A 7499-nucleotide genomic window follows, 5' to 3' on the forward strand; every position below is an offset into this window, starting at 1 on the left:
AAAGTGGATGGAAATTGCTGACAAATTCTGGACAGTATGCAATTTTCCCAACTGTTTGGGAGCTGTTGATGGTAAACACATACGGATCATCAAACCCCAAAGAACGGGATCTGAGTACTATAATTACAAAAAGTACTTTTCAATAGTACTCATTGCGATTGCGGATGCCGGATGTATGTTTGTAGCAGTGGACATTGGAGCATTTGGCCGTGGTAATGACTCACAGGCTTTTAAAAACTCAGACATGGGCCGGAGGTTGTATGGCAACCAATTTAATTTCCCTATGCCACGGCCTCTTCCTCACACCGAAGCTCCGCCACTGCCCTTTGTAATGGTTGGCGATGAGGCTTTTCAAATGTGCGGAAACTTACTGAAACCCTACTCCAGCCGGGACTTGGACCACAACAAAAAAATATTTAATTACAGGCTGACCAGGGCCAGAAGAACTGTCGAGTGTGCTTTTGGGATTCTTGTTTCCAGATGGCGAATTCTGGGCACGGCCATTAATCTTAAACTTGAAACAGTCGATGAGGTGGTGAAGGCCTGTGTGGTTCTACATAACTTTGTGATGGCTAAAGAGCACCCGACCTTTGAACTGGACGATGATGCTCCTAACCCATTGCCTGAATTCACTCAGCACACTCTCAGGTCATCCGTTGAAGTTGGCCAAATGAGGGACCAATTTGCGGCCTACTTTATTTCTGATGTAGGACGGGTGCACTGGCAAGATGAAATGGTGTAATGTTTTTGTTTGTTTATGGTAATAAAAAACCTTATTTGATACCATTACTGAGTGCACTATATTTTTTAAACTCCAATTTAATAAAAAACTTCCCATGTATAACTGAATTTTTTGATGTTCACACACCTGGGCAGGTAAATACACATATGAGTTAAAATGCAGCATTGCTAGTCTGCGTGAAATATATTGGAACGAGCAAAGCTGCAGGCCATGAATCAGGAAACCATTTTTTTTCAAGAGAAAGTTGTGCAACTAGTTGAAAACAAAGTATGTGATTTTCTCAAAACACAACCCTCAAAACCCAACCCCAATGAAAGTCCATGGGGAATACAAGTCAGCATTGAGTGGATGAATGTAATCTGCTCCATTCCAACTTACAAGTTATTACACTAGGCCTTGGAATGACTATACTAGTCCGTGGTATTTCAAATATGAGTATAGTAGGCCTTGGGCCTACTAGTATAGTCATATGTGAAATACCACGGCCTAGTATAGTCATAACAAGGCCTACTCGATTTTTACCAACTAGGATCTTGTTTCACAAAAAACAAACGGTTGAAACTTGACAAGTTTCAACAGTTTGTTTTTCATGAAACCAGATTCTAGTTGGTAAAACTAGAGTTATTACACTAGGCCTTGGAATGACTATACTAGGCCGTGGTATTTCAAATATGAGTATAGTAGGCCTTGGGGATAGTAGTATAGTAATATGTGAAATGCCACGGCCTAGTATAGTCATACCAAGGCCTACTGTAATAACTCGATTCACAAAAAACAAACTGGTGAAACTAGAAAGATAATTATTTTTAAGACAAGTTTCAACAGTTTGTTTTTCATGAAACCAGATTCTAGTTGGTAAAACTAGAGTTATTACACTAGGCCTTGGAATGACTATACTAGGCCGTGGTATTTCAAATATGAGTATAGTAGGCCTTGGGGATAGTAGTATAGTAATATGTGAAATGCCACGGCCTAGTATAGTCATACCAAGGCCTACTGTAATAACTCGATTCACAAAAAACAAACTGGTGAAACTAGAAAGATAATTATTTTTAAGACAAGTTTCAACAGTTTGTTTTTCATGAAACCAGATTCTAGTTGGTAAAACTAGAGTTATTACACTAGGCCTTGGAATGACTATACTAGGCCGTGGTATTTCAAATATGAGTATAGTAGGCCTTGGGGATAGTAGTATAGTAATATGTGAAATGCCACGGCCTAGTATAGTCATACCAAGGCCTACTGTAATAACTCGATTTTTAACAACTAGCATCTTGTTTCACAAAAAACAAACTGGTGAAACTAGAAAGAAACTTATTTTTTAGACAAGTTTCAACAGTTTGTTTTTCATGAAACCAGATTCTAGTTGGTAAAACTAGAGTTATTACACTAGGCCTTGGAATGACTATACTAGTCCATGTTATTTCACATATGACTATACTAGGCCTTGGGTTGGTTTTTAACATGTATTTACCCATCAGTGTGTGTGAGCGGCGCAAACAACATTAATGAAACTTAGTAATGGTGAACCACAAATGTAAATTTATTTTTTATCACAAAAATAAACCTAAAAATTATTTTTTACGGCGTTTGGGGGCAGATGGTTTCAATTTGGGGGTGTGCAGGGAATATGCAACACTTGCAGTTGAAGACGGTGTTTGAGGGGAAGGGGCAACAAAACTTGTGGGGGAAGGTAGTCCAGTTAAGGGAATTAAACTAGGAACACTTGTAGGAGAGGAAATCTGTTCAGGTACATTAGTTGTAATGGCATGTCGCCGTAGGCTTGTGTGCCTGGACCGACTTTGGCCCAATGCCCGCCTTGATTGATTTCGCCTTGAACTAGGGGCAAATATGGAATGTAGGTCCCCCGTCTGCTGGTATGGCTGCTGCTGCTGAGGTGGCGGCTGCTGCTGCTGAGGTGGCGGCTGCTGCTGAGGTGGCGGCTGCTGCTGAGGTGGCTGCTGCTGCTGAGGTGGCGGCTGCTGCTGAGGTGGCTGCTGCTGAGGTGGTTGCTGCTGCTGCTGAGGTGGCGGCTGCTGCTGAGGTGGCTGCTGCTGAGGTGGCTGCTGCTGCTCTTCGTTGTCAGTGCTCGTCCTTGCAGGAGGACTGGTGGCGGCAGTGATGGTCCAGGTTTGCAGAGTGGTGGTGGCAGGGCTACTACATGTTGTTGTAGCGGCAGGGCTGTTCCATGTTTGCCTAGTGGTGGCTGAGTTCCACGCATGCATGGGATTGGCGGTGGTGCTCCAGACAGGAGCAGCGCTTGCCATGGTGGTGTCGGTGAAGTGACCAGCTGCACTCAGACTTGTGGTGGTGTAACGGTGGGTGTCCTGGCTTTGAATAGAGGTGTCCTTGCAGTGGTATGCAGCACAAGTAGGTAGTGAGGTGAAGCGAGTCAATGGTGGCACAGGTGGAAAGGACACCACTGACTGCTGACCGTACCGATTATGCTGCATAGCCTGCAAGAAAGCATTGTTGCAGGCCTGCAGCACATTCAGCTGTTGATCAGGACTAAGGTGTTCCTCCATGCCCTTTTCAATCTTACTAAAAAAATGGTGTGCTGGTCTGTTGAGGTCGGCCTCCAGACGGTCAAGGCGCTGTTCTACAGAATTGAAGCGGTGTTCAAAGTGGTTAAAACCACGTTCCATGAGTGCAAAACCGCTTTCAACTCTGTCGGACAGTGACTTGAGGCTGGAATTAAATGTCTCGCTCAAATGCATAAACTCGGGCAAGACATTCCTGTCCAAGGCCCTCTGCCGCTGGCGGGTAGTGCCCGCATAACCAGTGGCAGAGACCTGGGACAGGGGAACACCTGATGGCCCAGCTTCCTGGTCACCAGCTGTGTGTGTGGTTGACCTGCAAGGTGCTTCCTGGCTGTCGGATGGCTGGGACGGGTCAGAGGACGTCCGAGGAAGGACCGCTCCAGGGCCAGGTTGCAGGGTGCTGCTCCAGGTGCTGTGGAAGAAAGGAAAATCATTACTACCATGCCTTTACAAGAAGCATCAGCTGTGGATTAGAAAAACACAGATTAATAAAAATAAAAACCCAAAATGTATAATACTTACGATCTTGTGGCAAGGACCGGTCTTAGGAACTGCAACGCGTGATAGTGACGGTATCTAGTTCTGGTCCTTGACGCAGATCCACTGCGAACCTGGCCCTCAGCACGAACATCACTGTTGAAGCGGTCCTTGATCGAACGCCAACGTGTTCGGACTTTGTCCACTGTTGATAAAAAAAACAGTGCCGTCAAGGACAACAGTCACTGCGGCACAATGTAGCAATACAATACTCAAAGCAGTCACTGTAGACCCCGATGACACTGTTGGGTTTCCTGCTAGAATACACCTAGCACGAAACCCAACAGTGCCGTCAAGGACAACAGTCACTGCGGCACAATGTAGCAATACAATACTCAAAGCAGTTACTGTAGACCCCGATGACACTGTTGGGTTTCCTGCTAGAATACACCTAGCACGAAACCCAACAGTGCCGTCAAGGACAACAGTCACTGCGGCACAATGTAGCAATACAATACTCAAAGCAGTCACTGTAGACCCCGATGACACTGTTGGGTTTCCTGCTAGAATACACCTAGCACGAAACCCAACAGTGCCGTCAAGGACAACAGTCACTGCGGCACAATGTAGCAATACAATACTCAAAGCAGTTACTGTAGACCCCGATGACACTGTTGGGTTTCCTGCTAGAATACACCTAGCACGAAACCCAACAGTGCCGTCAAGGACAACAGTCACTGCGGCACAATGTAGCAATACAATACTCAAAGCAGTCACTGTAGACCCCGATGACACTGTTGGGTTTCCTGCTAGAATACGCCTAGCACGAAACCCAACAGTGCCGTCAAGGACAACAGTCACTGCGGCACAATGTAGCAATACAATACTCAAAGCAGTCACTGTAGACCCCGATGACACTGTTGGGTTTCCTGCTAGAATACGCCTAGCACGAAACCCAACAGTGCCGTCAAGGACAACAGTCACTGCGGCACAATGTAGCAATACAATACTCAAAGCAGTCACTGTAGACCCCGATGACACTGTTGGCTTTCCTGCTAGAATACACCTAGCACGAAACCCAACAGTGCCGTCAAGGACAACAGTCACTGCGGCACAATGTAGCAATACAATACTCAAAGCAGTCACTGTAGACCCCGATGACACTGTTGGGTTTCCTGCTAGAATACGCCTAGCACGAAACCCAACAGTGCCGTCAAGGACAACAGTCACTGAGGCACAATGTAGCAATACAATACTCAAAGCAGTCACTGTAGACCCCGATGACACTGTTGGGTTTCCTGCTAGAATACGCCTAGCACGAAACCCAACAGTGCCGTCAAGGACAACAGTCACTGAGGCACAATGTAGCAATACAATACTCAAAGCAGTCACTGTAGACCCCGATGACACTGTTGGGTTTCCTGCTAGAATACGCCTAGCACGAAACCCAACAGTGCCGTCAAGGACAACAGTCACTGCGGCACAATACAGAGCAGGGAAATACTCACTAAACGCCTTTTTGGAGGATGCTGTGGCGCTGTCCCAGCCATCCATCAACGCTGCGGCCACCTCATTCCATAGCCGCCGGGTCACCACATTGTCCTTGTACAGCCGGTCACGGCTGTCCCACAACGGCGAACGCTCCTGGACCAGGCTGATGAGCTGCTCATTATCCAGGTAGACGTCTTCATCCCGTTGTGGAACCTAGACAAAACACATTCATTAGAATAATCAAATTTAAATTGAATAAAAAGTTACAAAAAAAGAAACAAAAAAAAGAGTAAAAATAGAAGATAAAAAATAAAGAACATTACAAATCATTTGATACTTACATTCCGTATCACCACCGGGACTTGGCTTCGCTGCTCCTGCTCTTCGCCCTCACTAGTCCCGTCCGCAGATGATGATGACGATGTCTTAAGAAAGTTGAAAAAAACGTAAGAGATTTGGAGAAGCAGCAGATATACTTACCAGATGCACGAAAATAATCACCTCACGGTCTGCTTGCGCCAATTCCTGCCGCGATGGGGAATACTCGGATTCTGAAGACATACTGCATGTAAAAATAATAAAAATCATTAGTACATACATAATTTAAAAGGACAGGCATATAATGTAATATACTCACATTCTTCGCTGATATAATGGGTTCTTGGTTGACTGTCTGCTCTTCAATCTGTCAGTGTAGTAGTGGCAGAGTTTTGGCAGGCACCTCCTTTATATAGACTTTTTTTTTTTGACTTTAGAAGATTCTAACTAGGATAAAAAGTGGACACCACCCAAAAAACGCAGCGCTAAAAAAAAGCATACCTGCGCATGCCAGTGCGCACGTATGCGCATCCATAGGCTATAATGGCCATTTTTAGCGCAAAACGTGCGCATACGTGCGCATGCGATTTTTTCCAGGGCCAAAAAATGCAACATGCTGCGTCTGGAAAATACCAACGCACACCCCAAAAAAACGCAGCGCATGAAAATCGCATACATGCGCTTACAAGCGCGCAGGTATGCGCACCCATGTTAAATATAGGGGAAAAATCGCATGCGCACGTATGCGTTTTTTTCCAGCGCTAAAAAACGCAAATGTGAAACCAGCCTAAGCATGACATTTTAAAACCAAAAATAGACAAAACATATTAGACAAACAATTTAAAAGGATTAAAAAACGCAAGGGAAATAGACCATCACACACATTTTTTTGTAACATGATCCAGGAGTTTTTAAAAAAAAAAAAAGTGTGTCCTTAAAGTCATGACTGCAGAGACCCGTGTGACGTAAAACAGTGCCTTCCCGCCTCCCACCAATTGCGTGATAACAAAAACACTGACAGGTCTAGATGGGTTGAAGAGGTCGGTCACAGTTTATTAAATTTATAAGCAGAGAGAGGCAAGTACAATTCGCAACAGACTCATCGCTGAAGGCCCCGTCACTGAACGCTGGGCAAGGAAGCTGATGAGAGGTTACGAACCTTTGCCCTCCTCTGCACTACTGCCTCGGAGGATCATGTGTATGACCTACATAGGACTCTGACCCCCACACAACATTATTAGGGCCTGTTCCACGCCATCCTGCAAATTATTTAAAAATATATCTGTGACGTTCAGGGAATGGACAATGTTCGAGAGTGGACCCTCTGGGTCGCGGATCAGGAGCCCCTGGGTCGAGCGCTCCAGGTGATGACCGGCCCCTATACAGGGATCGTTAGGGGCAAAACCGCAGAGGACAGAACCACGACAGCATGTACCAGGAGGGACAGCTCAAGGACACGGCGCACCAGCGGGGGCAAGAACACTGGACAGAGAATTAGAGAACCCGAGCAGGGTTATAGGATGAGGAGGAAGCCAGGCAGCAACTACTAGTAGGAGCAACAGGAGTAGCCACAGGGGCGGAGGGAGTGCAGACGAGGAAAACCCAGGAGGGGGTACAGGGGCGGATATGCAGTTGGGAAGTGACCCAGGGAACCAGGAGAGCGAGGCGAGGAAAGGGCAGGACAAGATGGAGACTGACAGGGAGAAGGTGAGAGGAATTAAACGAGGAACCAATAGCAACACTATAGAGGCCAGAACAAAGCGTGGAATAGCACACACAATCCTCAGGCGTCCTCTCTACAGAGAGAACGGCTGAAATACCTTAGGATCCGGAAGTGGGAAGTACGCACCGCCCTCAGCGCCGCCCACCGCCGGCAGAAGAGGGAGCACTGGCGCGCGCCTGCGGCCTAAGGAAGGAGCGCAGGGACATCG

The sequence above is a fragment of the Dendrobates tinctorius genome, unplaced genomic scaffold (assembly GCF_039654945.1).
Source record: "Dendrobates tinctorius isolate UK_male_01 unplaced genomic scaffold, ASM3965494v1 ptg000304l, whole genome shotgun sequence".
NCBI lineage: Eukaryota > Metazoa > Chordata > Amphibia > Anura > Dendrobatidae > Dendrobates > Dendrobates tinctorius.